Source organism: Chelon labrosus (assembly GCF_963514085.1).
Source record: "Chelon labrosus genome assembly, chromosome: 23".
Lineage (NCBI taxonomy): Eukaryota > Metazoa > Chordata > Actinopteri > Mugiliformes > Mugilidae > Chelon > Chelon labrosus.
Window position 1 is genome coordinate 19,320,033 of NC_140356.1, and position 22,818 is coordinate 19,342,850.

Sequence of the window (22,818 nt, forward strand, 5' to 3'; positions counted from 1 at the left end):
AAATAGCTTGTTTGCTTAATGAAAAATAGCTGCTCAGTGGATCAAAGACTTAAAATATTATGTCAGCTTTGGGAAGTACTCATGTTGTGTCCATTGTCATCAAAAAATATGTGAGAAACGTTACAGATTGTAATTTTCTAATCTGAAGTATTGGTTAAACATGTTTGTGTATAGTGCATTTACAACAGAAAAGCAGCAAATCGTCTGCAAATAGTCAAACTTTTCTTTTGTTGTGCAGGTACTGAGACTTGAAATACTGTCTTAACTCTGTGAAATACTCATCTAAAGGTTCGAAATGTGCCTTTAAAGGCTGAAAGTTGATGGAAAAAATAGAAATAGAAAATAGAAAACAGTGGAAATTTAATCATATTCAAGTTCAGTATTTACAACAAAATAGCAGCACATCGTCTTCAAACATTCGAACAATTTTACAATTTTCGGAAACTGGCTTGTTTGCTTAATCAAAAATAGTTGCTTAGTGGATCAAAGATTTAAAATTTTATGTCAGCTTTGGGAAATACTCATGCTGTGTCCATTGTCTTTGGAAAAAAATTGTAATTTTCTAAATCTAAATTACTTTCTGTAATTCGTATTTGAATATCGGGAGATATTTAGATCTGTGTATATCCATGTAGTGGGAGTGACTAGGACACCGAAATGCAGCCTCTTGACCTACAGACCCTGGATGATGAGGGTTAGGGTTAGGGTAAAATATTGGTGAAATGAACGAGTTTCACGGCAGATAATGCGTTATTTAGAGGCTGTGTTTCGGTGCCCCAGTCACTCCCACTACATGTATATACGCTAATCTAAATAGCTCCCAAAAGAATACGAATTACACAGAAGTTATATGGGTGAGTAAACGATCGTATTTTATGCCAGAAATAAGGTCCAGGTTGTAAAAAACAGTAGTTCCCCTTTAACTCCTTAATGTCCTAGGTTTGAAATGTGCCTTTGAAGGCTGGAACACAACAACAAAACATCCGTTACATGTTCCAATTTGAAGTCTTGGTGAAACATTGTGTTTAAACCCATTTTGTTTTCCTATTTAAAACGGAAAAGCAGCAAATTGTCTGCTAACATTGGAACCAATTTTTTTGTTTGGTTATTGCTCAATCCAAATAGTTGGATCAAAGATGAAAAATATAGTATCTGCTCTGTCTGACATACTCACATCCTGTACCGTAGGTTTGAAATGTGTCTTTTATGCAGGAGATCTGCTGCGCTCTTTGTACTACGATTAATTGTAGCCGTGACCCAGGTTCATGGCAGCTTAGTCCTCTGCTGTCCATAGCAACCTACGTAATCAAATTTATCTGAGTCACACAAAGGTTAAACGGAAGCCCTTCCATTTTTCTCTTTTGTGTGATTTTATTTCACAATGTCTCTTTCTGTTAACGGGGTAGTTTGGAGTCTTTGGAGCAGGGTTGTTATTGCCACTGTTTTATCTACAGTAGATGGTTGTTGGCATTCTCCCAGGTTGTAGAAGGAACAGACATCAAGCAGTGAACAGCCGTGGACGGGGTCAGCAGGATTTTTAGCAACCAAAAAAACAGTCGATATCCCTTTAATTGTATTCTATATTTAGAATATCTTCTCTGCTTTACTCTGCTGTCAGAAAGCATTTTCCTGTGGGGAGATGAGCAGCCTTATTGATCCATGCTTCCACCAGACTCCATTGACAAAAGCGGTAATTTTAACCCGGCAGTATTTCTGGTCTACCACTGTTGGACGTTGGTGTTTGACGTGTTACTTCAGATCTGGATAGTCACACAACAACACAAACTGAAAGATGCTAAACTCCCTGTAAAGCAGGGGAGAGCTGTGGCATTGCTGGTAATTGCACTTCAGATTATTTTGTTGCATATCATCCGTCTTCTCTCTTCATATTTCCCTGCTCTCTCCACTCTTTGTAATCGGGAGCTTTATAAATAGAATATTGCAAAGCCGGTTCTATGCTACATTAGAGTCCGGTCCCCGTTCAGACCTTGCATCAACATCCGTCCTGCGCAATCCAGTCTCAGTCCACAAGTGGAGGTGGACTGGGACACATTTGGTAGTGTCAACACACAATGAGTCCTGGGTCTCATTAAAGACCACCTACTCAACAGGGCTCATTCATTCGGCAGCTGTTCATGGTTCTGATCCAACAGTAGGTAGAGATCCATTAGAGGCAGCAGCTGTTAAAATATTCTACCGCGCCCCAAATTATGTTTATTTGCATACAGAGCGTTAAGCTGAGATCAGATCTCAAGTGCTGGCTGGGGACGCATGTGGAGGCTCATTTTTAATGCCAGGTTTGGACCACAGGTACTTAAATCTTCCCACTTACGATCAGATTGCCCAGGTCGTGTGTTGATGCGAGGTCTGGGTTCGGCCTCTGCGGTGTTTGTGAGCTGCTGCACTCGCTGCTCTTCAAAGGCCCTCCACAAAACCTCTGGATGTTAATCGGATGCTGCTCAGACTCCACGTTGTAATTACGTCCCCAAATAATTCCTGTCTACACACTCCTGCAAAGTGTGTGCGTCTGTGTGTGTGTTTGTTGGCGGGCGCAGGGCGGTCGTTTCATTTTTGTGTGTGCGTTAGCGTACACTTGATGTCTCTTTGGGGGGTTTATAAGCTGCATGTTATATCACGTTAACATTGTGTTTGGGCTATTGATGTTTGTGTGCGACGCTGGTATTATATGTACACAGATGTGTGTGTGTTTGTGTGTGTGTTGCAGCTTATGTTTTTTCACGCTCTTCTCACCAAGTTTCTTTGGTCTCAATTGGATGTGAAAGGAAATCCCGTGTCTGCAAGGCTTCCACTGCAGGCACAGACCCGTGTGTCTTTGTGTGTGTCTTTCCATGTGTGTGTTTTCGCGCGCATGTGTCTATGTGTGAGCGCGTAAAGCCGTTACCATGCCACAGTGGATTAACCGCACAGCTTGAGCCTTACAGTGAGGCTGTGAAGGAGATATTCAGGGAGAAACAAGAGAAAGAGAGAGAGTATGAACCAAACAGAAGACGTTTAAGATTGATGGGAAAAGGCTTTTTAATTCCAGCTTATTTGCCTTATTAGCACACCAACTTTAATTAATGAATCCAAAAGAAACCCACAGGTTTTCTTTCTGCCACATTTCTGCATAATGTGTTTGAGATAAGTTGATCCCTTTGCAGAAAAGCTAAAGTCTAATAATAACTAGATTGTTCATTCATTTCTTGGATTTAAAGAAGTATTCAGCAGGAAACCACAAGCGCCAAAACATCTGCACAGTTCCCTCAGACCAAAGGTAGCATATGAAACAGATAACGGCAATTACTATTCTGTGTATTCAGTGGACTGAGCCTTGAATCTAACAATGGCATCACATCTAGACATCTTTTGTTTTCCTATAAGCTGACTATAGCTGTCATATTTTACAAATTGTCACATTTCGAGCCTTCTGTATTTGATTTTCAGGGCCGTAACGTTTATATATTTACAACTAAAGTACACCTTGGATTTGGAAAAGAATCCCCAAGGTCAGACTGACCAGATGCTTAACTGAAACAATGATTGACCAGGGAGTGTTTGGAGTGTGGTTCAAATTTCCACAGTAGTTGACCTTAAATACTCTGGGTTTTTGTTTTTAGAAACTCTGAATCAAATAATGGTTTTTAGTCTAGATTTCCACCTCTTATTTTGGTGGAAAAGTACTGGCTGCCACGATCCACTGAAACTGTTCTAAATCTAAGTTGACATATTGACATATTGAGTGTCTAGTCGTGTAATTCCCCAGATTGTTGCCTGCAGAATCACAGTGAATCTCAAAAACGCTGCAGTCCTATGTCAGCCTGACCAGATGCTTAACCAAAACAGTCGGTGGGAGGGGAGCGTTCACGGGGATGACGAAAGTGACAGAAATACATGGATGGTGTGTTTACCAGAAGCCGTTTCGAAAGCTGTCGGATTATGTCTAAGGTTTACAAAACCGTCACCCTAACCCGATCTGATCTCAGCCTTTTAAAATCGACTCTTGATCTGATGTTAAATGTCCTAGAGTTGGTCTCCTGTAGCTTCCTAAAGTCTTTCCTTGTCTTCTCCTAGAGTCGACTGGATTCAGTCCAATAAATCTTTCAGTCAAAGTTAATGTAGTGTGGAGAGGGTAGCTGGTACCTTGTGTTCTCTACTCCAGAAACTCCCTAACCCTCTCTGGAAGATTTTTCTCCTTGACGCTGTCTCCAGGAAACTTTTCTCTTCTTTTAAACGTTCAGTGTTTGTTGTAGTCGTTGGACTCGGTGTTGAATCAAGTTGGTAGTATTGAATCACGATCACCTTTTACCATCTCACGAAACATCCACAGTGCAAAATTGACTCAATTTTCCAGAGTAAAGTTCTTCCACACTGGAGACATGTTTAGTCGCATGATTTTGGTCCCTTTTCTTCTTCTTCCGTAATTTGTGGCAGCTTTGACGTTAGTCAACAAAGAAGAAGAAGTACAGTGGAATGGTGTTGGTTTATGGCAGAGCTAAAACAAATATTTACAACAGTTAAGGCTTGGGTGAAGCCTGATACCGATATGATCATTTCAAAAAATGCCTGGACCAGCCCTGATATCGATCTCTCGATACTGATCGGAACATTTTTTAGTGAAAATGTCGCTGCGTTCCACAACTCGCAGCATTTCCATGATTTCGCACTTTTAAAGATTCCAGCACAAAGAGCAGCCGCCATCTGTTGCACAGCCTCCTTACTCGGGCGCCTTTCTGCGGCATGATTCAGCTTTGCCAAAAAGGTCGTGGCCTGACGCAACAAACAAGGCAACTGATCCGGTGAGTGTTGCATTAGAATACATGTCAGCAGTAGCATTCCTGAGGTTCACAGTAAATATGGAGGCTGTTCAACATCCTGTCTTTCATATCGGTCAACAGATAACCGGTCCGACCAGTTCAGCGCCGTCTCTGTTGGTTACGCAAGAACACTGCCTGAGCGTACAGTATAGTTTCACAGTGTTTCGTCATTAATTGCACACGGTGATGCCGTTACCTCAACCTGGCAAACGCTCGTCCTCCTCCCCGCTGCTCAATGAGGCAGTGACTCCATGTGAGTCATTATCAGGAGAGAGCGCTCAGCTGCACAGTTTCCAGCTCCCTGTACCGCCCTGCCTTCATAGCTGGCATATCTCAGATAAAAAAAAAAAAAGCAATACTGATTTACAAGACTCCTCTCCTCCCTCTGTGTGAGAGTGTGGATGCCAGAGTGTGTGTTTGTGTTGATTTAAAAGACTCGAAGTGTAATAAACTATCATGACATACTCTGCCTGGAAAAACACATCAACCAGCAAATCACATCACGGCGTTCAGCGCTTGTTCTCCGACTGTCATGCAGCAGCGGCGGCAGCAGCAGCAACAGTAGTGCTGCAGGTTTCAGTTTGCACAACCTAAATCTTCTTCTCTTCACCCTCCTCTTTTGTTTTTTCTTTCCCCCTCAGTATATTTTATGTGTTTTCTGCAGCTCATGGGGTGTTTTCTTCGCTCCTGTGTCTTGACACACTCGTACATCTCTTCTCCCCCCCTCCTCTCTTCGTGTCAGCAACAGTCATTCGATACAGGCATCGATATTACATGGGAGTGGAATTCCAAGAATGAAGGCGTTAACTCCTTCTTTTATTGGATTTCCAGCCACTTCTCAATACCAGTGGTTCCAGGGAATCTTAAAGGTTATAAGTAACCCGACACAGAGGTAGAACGTGTACGTTTCACTGTCATCGAATTTCAGCTCAGCTCCAACCGTGGTGGGCCACACCTTGAGTACACCTCTGTAGGCCTGGACACACCAAGCAGAGTTCAAAGAAATACAGACAATGACTGTTTGACTGCGTCTGGACCAAAAGAAAAAAAAAAAGAAGAGCTACTATTACTAAAAGGCTGGAAAGCTAAGAAGAAGCTAGCTAGGAAGCTAGGAGGAGCTACTATTGGTTGAGATGCTGTGGAGAGCTACTATTAACTGGGATGCTAGAAAGCTAGGAAGAGCCACTATTAGCTTGGAGGCTATGAAACCAGGAAGAGCGTCTATTAGCTGGGAGGCTAGAAAGCTAGGAAGAAGTACTGTATGCTTTGATGCTAGGAACCCAAGAGGAGCTACTATTAACTGGGATGGTAGAAAGCTAGGAAGAGCTACTGTTAGCTTGGAGGCAAGGAAGCTAGGAAGCAAGAAGGAAGTACTGTTAAATGGGAGAATTCGAGGCTGGTAACACCTACTGTTAGCTGGGATATTAGGAAGATGTACTATTATCTGGGATGCTATGAAGAACTACTGTTAGCTGGGGTGCTATGAAGAACTACTATTAGCTGGGATGCTAGGAAGAAGTACTATTAGCTGGGATGCTAGGAAGAACTACTATTAGCTGGGATGCTAGGAAGAACTACTATTAGCTGGGGTACTAGGAAGGTGTACTATTAGCTGGGATGCTAGGAAGAACTACTATTAGTTGGGATACTAGGAAGGTGTACTATTAGCTGGGATGTTCTGGGATGAAGAACGTATATTAGTTGCGAGGCCAGGAAGAGCTACTATTAGTTAGGTGGCTAGGAATCTAGTAGAAGCTACTATTTGCTGGGAGGCTACGAAGCTAGGAAGAGCTATTATTAGCTAGGTGGCTGGGAAGCTAGTAAAAGCTACTATTTGTTGGGAGGCTAGGACGCTAGTAGAAGCTACTATTATCTGGGAGGCTAAGAAGCTGGTGATAAAGACTTGGTGATAAGTCTGTTGCTTTTTTACTTTCTGTATTTCAATACTTTTTCCTGGAGTAGAGTTGACAAGGTTATTACCTAAAGGTCACTGAGACTTTCCCTAACAAAGCCCTAAAGAATAGCACCGAGCTGAAAGGTATTTGTGTCTCTGGCTGTTTCTGTTTGAGCTATTCAAGTATGTTGCACCTGCGACCACACCCAGCCGTCAATGAATGAGCGCACCCTGAGTACACAGCACGTTACAACAGAAAAATTGACTGTTAACTTCCTCTACTAGGTCATCTAGAGAAGTTAGGTTTCTAAGAGCAACAGGGTAGGTACATTTATAAAATGATTGATCTGGAAGTTTGAATTTCTTGGTTTTGTCGCCTGCTAAGATGCTTTTCTCTTCAAGGGTTTTATAGAAATCAGTGTTTATCACTCCTTATGTGAAGTTACAATGGTCTCCATTTTGGTTTGTGATGTCTTGATTTCATCCAACTTTGCGGTCATCCTCATTATCATCTTATTATCTCACTTCTTGTTACTGTACAACTGGTCTCCAGGCTAATGAGATATATACAAACACTGCTCCTGAATACTGGGGAGTCTATTAAGTCCCAAGGACGCCTCTGCCTGTGATAGAAGGTTGCATTAACCAGCGGATCGATTGGCAGATGGTTGGATGAATGCAAAATATCCACTTAATTATAGAGTGAACACGTTCAAATGCATCCAGCGTTTTCTTTTTTTTTTTTTCTTTTTAAATAAGTGTCTCTGTCAGAGAAGTGTCTCCACGTGTGGACGCACACAAACAGGCCAGCTGGGTGCAGGAAATTAAAAAGTAATAAACTGAAAATGAGTCGGTGATGGCTGGTGAATATTGACTCGGTGACACACATTATTACACTATTAGAGCTGGATGCACATCTCTCTATAGAAAATTGAGCATGAAAACAATAGAGATACTTTTGATGTGATGCAGAACCATTCAGCCCATATTACTGTTATAATTCCTCTTCTGTGTGTCACGTTCATGTATATGTTTCTGCTTTTTATTTGAAGTAAACGTCAAAAATTTGCATTCATGCACAGTCCAACACTTGGCAGTCTCATATATCATATCATATCATATATTATGATCGTTGCTTTTATCTCCTTAATCCTCATTTTAAATCATCATCTTCACCTTCTGTTCTGGGTTAGTTTTATTTGGCTAAATCCTACACTTCAGTGCATATTAGCACTGATCTGCAATCAGTGCTCCACATAAAAAAGAGCATGTTTGTAGAAGTATTTTAAAGCGAAGGTGTGTTTCTGCTTCACCTGAAATAAGGAGGACACCAGAACGTAAGATTTTTATGACAGTTGATGAAACTCTTTGCGTTAATGTGAGTCAGTCCTTCGTAATTGATCGCTCTGAACTGCTGCTTTGTGGTTGTTCCTTAGAGTAAATGTAAAAAATAGAGCCTTTGAGTTTCTGGTAGTAATGGTTTTGCCTACCCAGGTCAAACAGCAACCAGCTGGACCAGGATTGATGCCTTGTCAGTGTAGTTTTCTTTTGTCTAGTTAACAGCTGAATATGTGGAAAGCTGAGCGCCAGTAGGCCCTTAGCAAACGAATATGACCTAGTTTTCTTATTTTTTAACAAACCTCTTGATTGAATGATTCAAATGTGAATAATGATGCTGACCTAGATCCAGACTGTGAACATTTTCCTTGATAAACTGTGTTTTGTAAGCACGTTGGGAATAATTAGGACGACAATCAGCGACAAAGAATGACTATTTGTTGACTTTGCCTGATTAAATCCCACTTGAGCCAATTAATTATATCAACTTGCACAAGCAGAATTATTCATGGAACTCAGAAACATGCAAGTGTACAGTTAGAAGAGTTTTTTTAATGTTTGCGTCACACACTTCACGAGGAATTTTCCAGATACTTTTGCACACTATAGGATATTATTTTGATTATCGGGGAAGATCAGGGAGCATTGAATGCACGACTTAACTTACTGTAAATCCATTGATCCACACTCCAGTCCAGTAGGAGGAGCTAAAGGCACATGCAACCACCAATCAAAGCAAAATAAGAAGAAGAACTTGCTGTAACTTTGGAATACTTTTAAGTGAGAATAAAGAAATGTTTGGGTAGAGTTGGTCAACTCAGTGTCTGCTCTTTATTCAGAACTGGAGGTGAAGTGGCTACACTAGCATGCTAGCTAGCATTAGCCTAGAGGGCTAGAATTGTACTTTTCAGCATTGTCAGCTGCTTGTTTCTCTCAATGGTTGTTGTGAAAGTACTGACATAATCATTCAGATTTTAAATCCAAAATATCAAACGACACTGGATTGACGGGACATCAGAATCTTCAGAAGCCTCACATTACCAGACAATCTGAATCGAAACCAAATTCAAATTTTCCACATCCATATTTCACCTCTGTTTAGTTTCCGTAAACTGTGTTAAATATAATACCTGGGCTGCATATTTCCTTTTCCTTCAAGGCTGAATTCTAAATGCAACTTAACGCAACTAACAGCAGGATTATGTCGTATTAAAAAAGAATCTCTTGAAGGAAACTCTTCCTACACGAGAAGAACTTGGACGAGTGGAGCCGTCCTGCGAGTGCCATGAAATCAGTTGAATCGGTGGTGTTAAAGGCGGTGTTAATCTGAGCCTGATCACCCTGCCAGGCTGCGGAGTTAAATGTTCTGACTCACCATTGATTGGTAGCGTAGGTAGTTGATTAGTTTGGTCCAGATTACATGGACCACTAAAGTCTGATTAGGTTGAGTCATAAAAAAAAAAAAGAGGCTGAGCGTTGCCTCCATTAGGCGTAATTAGTGTGTGTCGTACGTTGTCAAGTAGCTCCGTCCTCCGCCGACTCTTTCCGCAGAGATGTTGTGTTGGCGTCGTCGCCTCTGAAGTTCCTGCCTGTTATCTTTCTCGTCTGTTTTTAGCCTCTTCTCCGGAAAATTAAGCTTCCTGCAAATGACAGTTCATACCCCATGGCTTCAAGTTTGTTCAATTATACCTTTTTAGATTTATTTGCCTGCTGGAGGCTGATGAAACATGCAAGAGTTTGCTTGAACCGGATTTAAGACTACTACAAATATAGAAAGCAAGCAAAAATGTAAGCAAACGACTAAGTGTTTGCTTGTGTGTTTTGTGTAGGAAAGGAGAGTGAGGAACTCCATGTCATCAGAGTTCAACAGACCCCAACACTGAACAGGTAAGGATGACTTGTCCTTTCACAAATCTGATTACATCAAATCTTCTGACTGATAACGACGCTGGGATTTCCAGACGGATATTTCAGTGTTTAACCACTTTTCTTGCACATTGCTCATCAACCAAATTAAAAATCTAAGCTCTGGATGAATATAATAGAGACACCGAAAACTGCAGCTGATAACTACAAAAAATCAATTTGAGCTTGGAGTGTTTGGAGACTCGGATGAATCCTAATTATTTTCACAATCACCTCAGTTTCAGTCTTCGCCTTCATTGTTCATAAATAATAGAAGTCTTGCTTGCAGCTTTGTCTTTTTACTAGTGTTCGGTAGTTAAAACCATAATATTAACACAGAGCATGAGTAGATGGCTCATAAGATTTCCTTATGTGCAGAGATGATCTACTTCTAGTAAATCTTGCTGATTAGAACGAAGAAAGAGCCTTTATTTTCACTGTATGCAGGGCACAGCAAGATAGAACGATAGAGTTTTATTTTTATTTTGCTGATTTGGTTTACTTGGGATGTTAGTAACTGTTTGGATGTCCAGATCCGAGTCCTGCACTGATCTTAAATGTCCTAGAGTTGGTCTCCTGTAGCTTCCTAAAGTCTTTCCTTGTCTTCTCCTAGAGTCGACTGGATTCAGTCCAATAAATCTTTCTGTCAAAGTTAATGTAGTGTGGAGAGGGTAGCTGGTACCTTGTGTTCTCTACTCCAGAAATGTTCTGGTCATCCAACACTGCCATAAACTCCCTAACCCTCTCTGGAAGATTTTTCTTCTTGACGCCTTTAACCTGAGTGGACTCCATGGAGTAATGTTGACGCTAGCCAATTAACACAGAAGAGCCTGAGGATGTTTTAACGCTACAGGGACGTGGTTTTGGTTTATGGTACCTAATCATTTTGAAAATGCCTGCATGAGCCCCAACAATAACAATTAAGAGATCGCTGTTAGAAACACATTCGTTGCTTAGATGTTGTTTCGAAGCAAACGTAGTCCACATGGGATTTGTAGGAGCTGTTAATGCCTGAAAACCAACATTGATCTAACGTGTTTTTGGGTTAGGTTTAGGACTAACCACAGAAATGACAGATTAGCTCTTCTCTGGCGCCATCGTCCAGACTATGTTTATGTTTTTAAATATACAAATGGGAAAAATCTAAAACTAAAAAGGCTTTTTCTCTTTTTGTTTGTAGTGACTATTACAGCCTCACGGGGTGGTTAGCTCATTGCAAAGGCTCTTCCGTGTATGGGCTGTGTCATATAAAATTCTCATAAAGCCAGTTCATTAAAACTGAAGTTGCTGCATCAACACATACCTTTGCAGAGACGCTGTCTAATTATTTGGCCTCATAACAAACACACACACACCAACACATATAAGGCTGATCTGATAAAACCTCAGATACAGGAAGTAGTTCAGCTGCAATAACAAAACCCTTTATGGAACTGTGTTTATCACAAACAGGCTTCACATTGATATTTAACGGTGTATATTTAACATGTTTCCTCCCGGAAGAGTTAACCCAGCTGGTTCAGCTCGACGCCGTCAGCTTATTTTCTGTTCGGTATCTACGTCTCCTAGCTGTCTCATTCCTTGTCTGTTGCTGCTATTGACACTAGAGCTGGGTCTTATAGGCGAATAAAAGGAAAATCTTCAGGGTTTTATGATTTCGTTTTCCCTCTCAAAGAAGAACAATAACAAAATGACAGAAAGGCTGTCGCAGAGTCTGTTATTTATTAAAAATATTGGCACTGCTAGACATTTGAAGGTCCTCGTATTCATTTAGTTTCAAATAACTGAGCTGTAGACTCAACCTTTCGTTGTTAAATTGTTAAAAACAACTTAAACAGATATATTTTTTTAGCTTTTAGCTGTAAAACTCCTCTTGGCAAATAATAACGTCCAATTTTAGTTTTGCTCCATTTTGGGGCTCCTCCAGCCCATGAGTCTGGCTATGTCCTGACTAGATGATAAATGAGGCCTCTAGAGTTTGCTGCTTTTACAGTTGAGGCTTTTGGTTTTTCTCCCAAGTTTGTCGCAATGCTACGTTTAGCATCTGGAGGCCTGTTTCATATCTGACATGGGGAAACTCAATCGCTTCCTTATCAGTGGAGTAACGTGGCTACTTTTTTACTTTCGGTATTATCTTGGCTGCCATTACTCCAGCTTGATGTGAACTGGTAAAACTCAGCGCTGTGCTGGCGACTCGAAGGAAACTGAGACAGCCTACATCACTACAGATAGTTTGCACGCTCCACTCATTAGTAGAAAGACTCCACAGGCTGCCGGTAAGCCCATGAGATGTGGTTGATGTGAAGCGGATCTTGAGTTGAGATTGTTTAGTCAAGTTTTTCATATCAGTCGCCAATTTAACACAATCAAAACCGGTCCTTTTCAGAGTGTTTTCCTAAACTCCCTGACACTTTGTCCTCTGGGAGGTTCACAGGAAAGCAGGGGTTTGTTTTGCAGGAAGTTAGACGTGTTTGCATCTTTATCTCTGAGCGTGGGGAGGCGTCTCAGAGGGGAGCTGCAGCTGCGAAGGCTGGCTCAAACATGTAAACCCAACTCGCTAGAGAAGACGGGGACTGTCATTCTTAGAGTCGGCAAATGAAGGAGCCCCTTCCTTAAAGTCTTCCTCTTTAAGGCTCACATACAGCTGTATGTCGTTGCTGGATCATTTAGAGGAAGGGTGCACACAATGCAAGAGCATCAACTACATCCTCTTTTCAGAGATGTGATTGCAGAGGGGTAGTATTGTGATACAAGAGATCATGTGTAATTACACAGACCTCAATTAACGGAAAGCACATCCAGTTCCTTAGTGCTTCAATATGGCCCTGCAAAAATTTTTAGCATGCCGGAAATGTTCTTCGTCTTGCAAAAAACAGGATGAAGGAGATTGTTCTGGGTTAGTCAGAATCGTGTGAGGGTTGTATGTTTGACTTTAGTGTTCACTGGGTAGAAAAAAAGGCCAGGTATGCCGTGGCAGAGCCTGTGGTGGTGATGACCAGAGCCTTTTCAAAGTTGTGGACTACAACTGGAGCCTCTCTCTGTTGAGTCTTTGAGTTTAAAGCGTTGGTTAGTCACCAAAACAATATGGAGACATATACACTATATTGCCAAAAGTATTCACTCACCTGCCTTTATACGCCTTTGAACTTAAGTGACATCTCCAAAAAAGGTTCAAAAAAGGCAACTGGACTTGTAGAGTTTTTTGAGAAGACGTTTCACCACTCACCCGAGTAGCTTCTTCAATGATGAGTGTTGAAACGTCTTCTCAAAAAACTCTACAAGTCCAGTTGCCTTTTTTGAACCTTTTTTGGATATACCATGACCTGGATGACTGAGAACCTTCACAGACTTAAGTGACATCCCATTCTTGATCCATAGGGTTTAATATGGGCTTCCACAAGGTTTAGGGAATTTTTGACCGTTCTTCAAGAAGCACATTTGTGAGCTCAGACACTGATGTTGGACCAGAAGGCCTGGCTCACAGTCTTCACTCTAATTCATCCCAAAGGTGTTCTATCAGGTTGAGGTCAGGCCAGTCAAGTTCTTCTACACCAAACTCTCTCATCCATGTCTTTATGGACCTTGCTTTGTGCACTGGTGCTCAGTCACGTTGGAACAGGAAGGGGCCATCCCCAAACTGTTCCCACAAAGTTGGGAGCATGGAATTGTCCAAAATATGTGCAAATCTCAAGTGAGTTCCTTTCACTGGAACTAAGGGGCCAAGCCCAGCTCCTGAAAAGCAACCCCAGACCATAACCCCCCCCCCCTCCACCAAACTTCACACTTGGCACAATACAGTCCGACAAGTACCGTTCTCCTGGCAACCGCCAAACCCAGATTCATCCATCAGATTGCTGCTCTAGAGTCCAGTGGCGGCGTGCTTTACACCACTGCATCTGACGCTTTGCATTGCACTTGGTGATGTATGGCTTGGATGCAGCTGCTCGGCCATGGAAACCCATTCCATGAAGCTCTCTACACACTGTTCTTGAGCTAATCTGAAGGCCACATGAAGTTTGGAGGTCTCTGGAGAAAGTTGGTGACCTTCTGCAGCAACTGACTCTGCAGAAAGTTGACGACCTCTGCGCACTATGAGCCTCGGCATACACTGACCCCACTCTGTCATTTAATGTGGCCTTCCGCTTCGTGGCTGAGTTGCTGTCGTTTCCAGTCGCTTCCACTTTGTTATAACACCACTGACAGTTGACTGTGGAATATTTAGTAGAGAGGAAGTTGCACGACTGGACTTGTTGCACAGGTGGCATCCTATCACAGTACCACGCTGGAATTGACTGAGCTCCCTTCACAAATGTTTATAGAAGCAGTCTGTATGCCTAGGTGCTTGATTTTATACACCTGTGGACATGGAAGTGATTGGAACTCCTGAATTCAATTATTTGGATGAGTGAGTGAATACTTTTGGCAATATAGTGTACATCACATCATAGACCTGCTCTCACCACCTCTGTGGAGATAATACCTCACCTTCAGTGATGGAAGCTCTTAGTTCACTGTATAAATGACCTGGTATTTCTGGTATTTGACCAGGAAATAAAACAAACTTTAAATATTTCAGTTTTCAGTCGACTGAGATCACATCTCTTTCGGCATTTTGGCTGTTACTTCACATTCTTGACAGACCTGGCTTCAGCCGCCTTCTCATTAGAGCCTAATATATGCTGGTGGAAAGTTTAAATATTGTATCCTAACATATATATATAATTCAAAACATCACTGAATGTTGCATGAGGAGGCTTTATTTGAATTCAGGGACGGCAACGAGGGAGACGACGGATGGATGGAGACTTGTGGAGGGAGTGAATTCACCCGTAATTAGACACAAATTAAAAAGGCTGACGGATGAATGGACACAGATTATATTAGGCAGAGAAAGTGTACATATACCACATTTTACCGATGAACTGAACTGATGAGATCGCTCATGAAAACCTCGTCTGTAAATCTGCTGATGCACATCTTCACTCATGGGGGTGAGGGATAATAAAAAAAAAAAAAAAAGAAGTGATCCCTCTCTCTGTTATCTCGTCTCCTTTATTATATCCCAGCATTCAGATGGGTGCTGCGTGAGATGAGAGAATCAGTTTGCATTGAACATGGTTGAATGCAGTGCTGATGAAAGCTTATGCTGATAATAGCTTTTTCATTATGTCCTTAGCCGGGCTTGGCATTTTTATTTTTTTTTTCATTTACAGATACAGAGAGAGAGGGGGGAGTACTGATTTTCACCACAGCTCCTTTGGGTGGGTGTCGTGTCTTTTGACTGGAGCGTGATTATGTCTTTGGAATATTTATTTTCTTATCCTGCATTTCAGCTCCATTAAGCTCCATAGAGATGCTGGTGTGAAGGGGGTTGCTTTTATGCCTAAAAATAGACGTCTGCGATTAATGAAACCGAATTTTGTAGATTTCTTTGTAATTGATGCCGTTGAGTCATAATTGTCACAACTACATTCCTTCATTAGGTGGTTATCAGCAGCCCAGCAGCCTCGATGATTAAGTTTCTAACTACCGATTCTTTAAGTAGTTGTATTTGTTATTTTGGTATGACCTCAAATTAAGACATAAAAACATTTTCTATGCTAATGAATGGAAACTGAAGCTTTCCCTAGGGAACAGGAACCCTCGGGGGAACTAGACTTAAGATCTGGTGAGGTAGTTTTATGCACATACTTTCTGGACATTCAAGTAGATTTGGTCAAGTTGCTTGGTCAAAGCATCTGTCTATCTAGAATCTGCATGTTCTCCCTGTGTCTGTGTGGGTTCTCTCCAGGTTCTCCAGCTTCCTCCCACCATCCAAAGACATGCTGGTTAGGTTCATTGGTGATTCTAAATTGGCTGTAGGTGTGTGTGGTTGAATGGAGGTAGACTGGAGACCCCCAGAGGACAAGTGGTTACAGAAAATGAATGAATGAATTAGTGGTCAAGTTGGTCTGGTGTCTCTCCATTGGGAACCGATTATGCTCCTGCAATCAAATCCACCACTCACTTGGGGGGAGGAGAACAAAAAGGAAAGGGACTGAAAGACAGGGGGGGCAGCTAGTTTTCTGATTGTCTTGTCTGGTCTGGTCTGGTCTGGTCTGGTCTGGTCTTTCGAGATGGACAGAAGACTTAACAGTAGTCATACACGACATCTGAGCGCTGTGGAGTGGAATTTGTTTGCAACGAAACGTCTCTGATTGGTTTTAGGACGTTAGGACCAATTGCGTTCGAGTTGATTATCTTTCTGTGTATTATTTGAAACACGCCCAATGATGAAATTGAACTGGAGTGTTGCCAGACTCATTCTGATAAGAGTTGGGTTTTTCGAGGTGGACCTTGCTTTCCACAGCAACGTTATACTTGTGGCATTTTTATCTTCTTTGCTGTTTGTGGCCGACACTAATCGGCCAATGGTCCGATAACAAAATCTGTGCAAACGACAACTTTCAGCAGGAATTTGAGATCATCGCACTAATTTGCTTGATCTTCCTTATTGTGCTTTGGCCGTGCAATGGAGGAACTTGTTTCTGGGGATTGGTTCTTGGAGAATGAAAAAATTTTAGGCGGGAAAATCCACTTCCACCAGCACACAAGTAAATGCTGATGAAATGCAGAGCCCTGAAACCAGTTAAAGAAAGAGATTCATGACTGGGTAACTCATCAAGATGAGACAATAAGCTTATTGTTGGAGAAGGCAGTCTAATAATTGTGTTCCACGTTGACGTTACGGCAAACGTTGATCCCGTCTCAACTTTTTTCTTGCCATATGGCTACTCTTAAGAGCACTTTTTCTTCACAGAAATAAATGGGCAACGTCATTTGAGACGTGGAGCGATTCAGGATATGATGATGATGATTTGGAGCCAATTCGCTGATCTCCCCAAGGAGAAGTTTTATTTTTCTCTTTGGGTGAGGAACCAAGCGTGTTTTCAAACGGTCCATCTCCCACTCGCCCGTGGTTTTGTCGAGGAATTTATGGGACGCAATAAAAGTTTAATGTTCAGTCACAGACGTGCAAAGAGAAAAATCATTCTAGGAGATGTTTTTTCTTCCAGTGCGTTTGAGACGTTGAAAAAGTACAATAGTTAAACCAGGAACAAGCATTTTTATTCACTGAAGTCACTCAAGCTGGAGTAATAATGGACAGCAGTGTGGAAAGACATAAATTTCCCATGAATGTCACAGTGTCAGCCCAGTTTTCCTCCTCCCCCACCCATTTGGTTTTATCAGATTGGAAGTCGTGGGATTTTGTTTACTTGGAAAAACATCGTCTGATCTGAAAAGATGTGGACGTTGGTGTGAAAGCCTAGTTCGTTGCCTCCTCTCTCTCTCTCTCTCTCTCTCTCTCTCTCTCTCTCTCTCTCTCTCTCTCTCTCTCTCTCTCTCTCTCTCTCTCTCTCTCTCTCTCTCTCTCTCTCTCTCTCTCTCTCTCCCCGACTCCCCCCGTCCCTGAGGAATGTCAGTCATGTTGAGCAGAACCAGATGTGTTTTCCCTCCACCTCTGCAGCAGTCCATCCCTGCTCTATCCACTCTTGTACTCTGCTGTGGAGTTTTAAAAGACTGACATGGGACAGTTTGTGAATTTTGTTTTGGGTTTTCAGGGGTTTCTCAGAATAATAATCCCTCTGTTGCTGGTAAAACTGCAAAGATGACAGGAATATGGTTCAAATGAAGTTGTTGAATCAAGCTCATGGCTAAAAGTCTGATGATGCAACCATTAATCAAGTAGTTCATATTAACTAAAGACAAGTTTCATAAATAATCACAAAAAACAAATGTAGCTGTTCGGCTAAAGGCTAATTTGCTAGCAAGTTGCTAGTATGCTAGGTGTTCTCAGTAACGATGGCTCAGTTTTTGGTTGTTTTTTTTAAAGAAGCCAATCATGTTCCAACCATAGACTGTAGAAAAAAACGTGTGGCGCGTCCCCGGTTCCTCCCATTGGTTCCTCCCAAATGATGCTAGTATCTCCGGGGATGAGGGCAACGCCGTCTTGCAATTTTGTAGTCACATCCTGTTTCTGTAGCGGTCAAATAACTAAAACGTAACTTGAACATACGTCAGTATTGCATTAACTACCTAAAAGGGGGTGGGGCTTATGACATACACTGCAGCCAGCCACCAGGGGGAGCTCCACATGCTTTGGTTGAGAAGCTGTCATGGCGTCCACTTACAGTCTATGGTTTCAACACTTTTGATGATTTCAGTTGCAGGAGAACACTCTCAGTTTTAGCTAGCTTACTAACGGACACTTAAAGAGCACTAGCCTGTGAGTTAGCTAGCCTGGTAGCACTGCCGCAACAGGACAAAATGCTCAAGCAGTTCGTTTAAAAGCAAACCATTAAAGGGGAACTCCGGCGCAAAATGAACCTGGGGTTAATAACACATGTGTACCGAGTTCGACCGTTCTCTGGTATTTGTTTTCATGTATTTGTTTTGTTAGTCAAATGTGACCAGTTTTCTTGCAAACCGCTATTTAGCATATAACGCTAGCCTTCGGGGCACACCGACACATAAAAAGAAATCGCTATTTCTATACCACTAACAAGGCTCACAATATCACCACACTTACACGGTAGCATAACTAGGGTCTCTACATGTAAACCGAAGCATTGAGAACTTTGCAAGTATACAGGCAGTTTATTAAAAAAGGAATACAGTACCGTTCGCATCCGGCTCGCTTATCCAGGCGGGCGCCATCTTGGGGAAACTGAACTGTCTGTCCGGACGAAAGCACTGAGAGCATAGAGAAGCACTGAACGAAGAGAGTTCAGTTTGCCCCAAGATGGCGCCCGCCTGGATATGCGAGCCCGACGCGAACGGTACTGTATTCCTTTTTTAATAAACTGCCTGTATACTTGCAAAGTTCTCAATGCTTCGGTTTACATGTAGAGACCCTAGTTATGCTACCATGTAAGTGTGGTGATATTGTGAGCCTTGTTAGTGGTATAGAAATAGCGATTTCTTTTTATGTGTAGGTGTGCCCCGAAGGCTAGCGTTATACGCTAAATAGCGGTTTGCAAGAAAACTGGTCACATTTGACTAACAAAACAAATGCATGAAAACAAATACCAGAGAACGGTCGAACTCGGTACACATGTGTTATTAACCCCAGGTTCATTTTGCGCCGGAGTTCCCCTTTAACACAAGGTCTCATAGCCATTAGTCTTTATGACATCTTCCCTACATTTTGGACCACTGCTTAGCATATGCACAGTTGCTAAAAGTGAATTTGTCACAAAACATCTGCAGAGATTTATTTTGTCCTTGCAAGGAGATCACCAGATTAGTGTTAATCAATTGAAATAAATACATTTAGCAATTTGGCTTGACTGGGCTTTTAAGGATTTTATCAAATAATTTAATGTTTTAGAAATGATAATCAATCTGAAGATGTGCCCTTGTGCTGTTGTGACATTATAAAATAAACATTTAAGTGATTTATGAAGAAGCTAAACCACACGTCACTTCATAATGACTGCCACCTTATTTGAATCCAATGTGTGGCATGAAAAGACGAGAACTGAATGAAAAGCTCTCCTGTCAGTGTTGAAAACTACCGCTGAGTTGTTGGGATTTAAGCGGACATGGAGACTTTGGTTGAATTATTGAGTTATGAATGAATTAGGTGAATGTGAAGCGGTTGGTGTTCAGTCGACCTTCTCGGGGGAAATAAAGAATAAAACCACATTTGTTGGGAGATAATGTTGCTTGTAAATCCTCAGAAATGAGTTTTTAGAGAGGGGGAAATTGAGGTGAGAGGAGGTTAGATATGGAAGGAGAGAAAAGAGGTAAAGAAAAACCAGGAAGATACAGAAGTTTTTTGTTTTTTTCTTAAATGATCGCACATATTGGTTTTGTTTTTTTTGTTGTAGATTTGTCTGCCCCTTGTTTTTTGCTCATTTTCCTCCTCTTTTAATCTCAGTAAACAAAGAAATTCTTCCACCAGCATGGATCCATTTAGTTTCCACTTCATTTCGGAGCCGGCCTGTCTCGGGCGGCCTTGATCAGAGTCTACTGATAGAGCCAGATTCAACAGTTCCCGTCGGACTGTTAAACAAACTACTGCTGCAGCAGCGCCGCTCCACTCGCCACCTTTTATCTGTCCTCTCCCTCCGTTCCAGCTTTCCATTTAAGGAAGTAAATTTATTTTGAATTACTTTTATGACAAAGCCTTGCCACTCTTTTGTGATTTGATGAGATAGTCGCTGATTGGAGTCAGTATTTTTTTGGTTTTGGAATATTTAGTCACAAATCGGTTTAAACAGCAAACCGGATTCACACGTCCAGATTCACACAATGTCTCTAAGCCAATGTCTAAGGATATATCCTAGTTTGCAGACAATATTGTGTAACATAATTTAAACGAATATCTGTAGTTTGTCACTAATCTGCAAAGCCACCCTCAAAGATGAAGCCAACATTGTAAAGCCACATGACGCTGCCTCCAGAAGTTAAAAGTTAAAACGTCGACTCCATGGCGCTCAGATGAAATGTAGAGCTACATCACTACATCACTACATTTGACCGTCAGCACTTAAATCCCCACCCAAACCATTTGATTGGCCGACAGACCTAATCAGTTCCCAACAGAGAGACTCTGAATGGCAGGGGAAGTTGGTCTGACTTCTAAGTTACAACTTTACAACAGTAATAAACATGTTTCAGCTATAGCTAATTCCTCATGCTCCACTGCTTTGACCGTTTTTGAATTAGCTAGGAGGTAGGCGGAGTCAGGCACTGCCAAAATGGCGTCAACCAGAGACACCACACTGAGCTTCAAAACTCCTCTTGAGGAAACATATTGGTGACGTCACAGAGGGTTCATCCATATTCATATACAGCCTTTTAGTATAGTTGAAACCAGGCCTTTATGAGAGTTATATGTCCATATAGAAGAAGTCAAGAAGTTGGTACAAATACCAAGACAGCTGCTGATTTAAACCCTAAACTTCAGTTTTCAGAGCATTTCATTTGCCATTGTTAAGTTGTAACACAAACCAGTATACGACAACAAACCAAATTCACATGTCTAGACCTCCAGATCCATCCATAGTCACACTCAGATAGTATAAATACCAATCAAATCTGTGTTTCAGATTGTTATCGGTCAGTATATACACCATCATGATCCAAATAAAACGATTACCAATTATGTTTTTTAAACCAAACTGTAACAGCACATGCAACAAGGTAAAAAGATGAAGTTACACCATAAAAACTTAAAATTGGTCTTCCTGGTCGGCCTTAAAATCGTGACAGCAATCAAAAAAACTGCTGCACCCCTACTGCAGATTCAAAGGTGATTCACATGTCCTATTTCCAGTCTGTAATAAACGATTGAAAGCCAGTAGATGGGTCCTGTTCATTACTTTTCCATCACTGGAGTCATTACCCTAGTGAGCGCTGAAACAGAGCAGCAGAGTTGCACAAAGACACAGTGCAGGACAGTTTAGACAAGGCTTTTTTCTTCTTGCCCTGCATGCCTTTGGCCTCATAAACAAACTGATTCAACCGATCTGGTGACACTAAGCAGAAGAGGTCTGCTTTGCTTCCAGTGGATGCAGAGAGAAAAATGAGAGCGAGGGACAGAGCGCTGGGAGATGAAAAGAGACAGAGATAGAGAGAGAGAGGTGGTGTATTGTGTTTGGGAAGTGGGTCAGGAGGAAGTTGAGGGTGTGTTTTTAAGTGTGTGTGTGCAATTTTTTTGTGCACGGTCGCGACCGGGGGTTGTCGGACGGTGTGGGAGTTTGTGTCTCTGTGTGTGTTTGTGTGTTGACGGTGCATAACTCAATTCCACGGGGAGGCCAGAGCAAAAGCGAACCTCTGTTTCCTGTCCTAATTGCTTAAAATCCTACACAAATAAGCCTCCGCACAAATGCGCCGTGCACACATCTACACAAGTCGTTTCTAAAAGTCTAAAAGGGGACTTATGCAGATGGTTTCAGAACTCGCATGAGGTTTTGACATTTAATTAGGTTGGTGTAGCCATGCTCAGTTCTTATCAGAGTCTGGTAACACTACGTTTGACACGTCTCAACAGATACAGAGGAAAAAAAAATACCTCTGCAACCAATCAGAGCCTTTTTGTTGGAACAAATTTAACTCCTTGACACTTATATGATGCTGTTACGCTGTCTAATGCACCATGAAGCCTGATCATTGATTGGCCCGGAAGATCTTTGCAGAATCATAACCAGTTCCCAACAGAAAGACTCCAGACCAACTTTAGTCCCAAAAACATCCTGCGTAGGGAACTTAGTCTGGCTTCCAGGCTAACATTCATTATCTATTTTAGACAATTTATCCTTGTCTGAGTACTTGTGCACACATTTTCCATTTTTGACTCTTCCTGCCATCTTGTGGCTAACGTGTTAGCAGCATTAGTATTCAGTAGTGGGCATTTTTGCAATTGGTATACAGGAAAACAAAGCTAATACAAAAGCAGCTAGACTTATTTGTGTTTTCTTGAAGACCTTTCACCACCCATTCACTTCTGCAGGTGGAAACTGGTGGAGACCAAACCCGAGTGTCGTCCTGGGCATGGTTCATCAAAAACGCAAAGCTAATACAAAAGCAACTGCACTTCTAGTTCTAGTTTAACAGGTGAGCTATGAAGTTGTCACAAGTGGAGAATTTGGCTAGCCTGGAAGACAGCCCAAACTTCCCCCGCCGACAAAAAATCACAACTCTAAAACAAAGCTAAAGATAAGTGGGCTTATTTGTGTTTTCTAGAAGAACTTTCACCATCCATCCACTTCTTCAGAGAAGGTGGTGGTGACCAAACCAGAGTGTCTCTGTCGTCCAGCTCAATATACATCTAAAACACAAGGCTAGAACAAAGACAGCTGCACTTGTTTAAGTTTTCTT

At 41.8% G+C, this 22,818-nt stretch overlaps 1 protein-coding gene across 3 annotated transcripts in view; it reads left to right on the top strand.

Annotated features, from left to right (window-relative positions):
• LOC311508641 (plexin-B2-like) overlaps positions 1 to 22,818 on the top strand; it is a 175,998-nt gene that overhangs the window by 44,695 nt on the left and 108,485 nt on the right. For 2 of the 3 annotated variants that reach the window (XM_084573508.1, XM_084573509.1), the window contains exon 2: positions 9,876 to 9,933. The exons of the other annotated variant lie outside the window; for it this stretch is intronic. The gene's annotated coding sequence lies outside the window, so the exon portion shown is untranslated. The remainder of the gene's footprint in view (positions 1 to 9,875; positions 9,934 to 22,818) is intronic. 3 annotated transcript variants of the gene reach the window in all.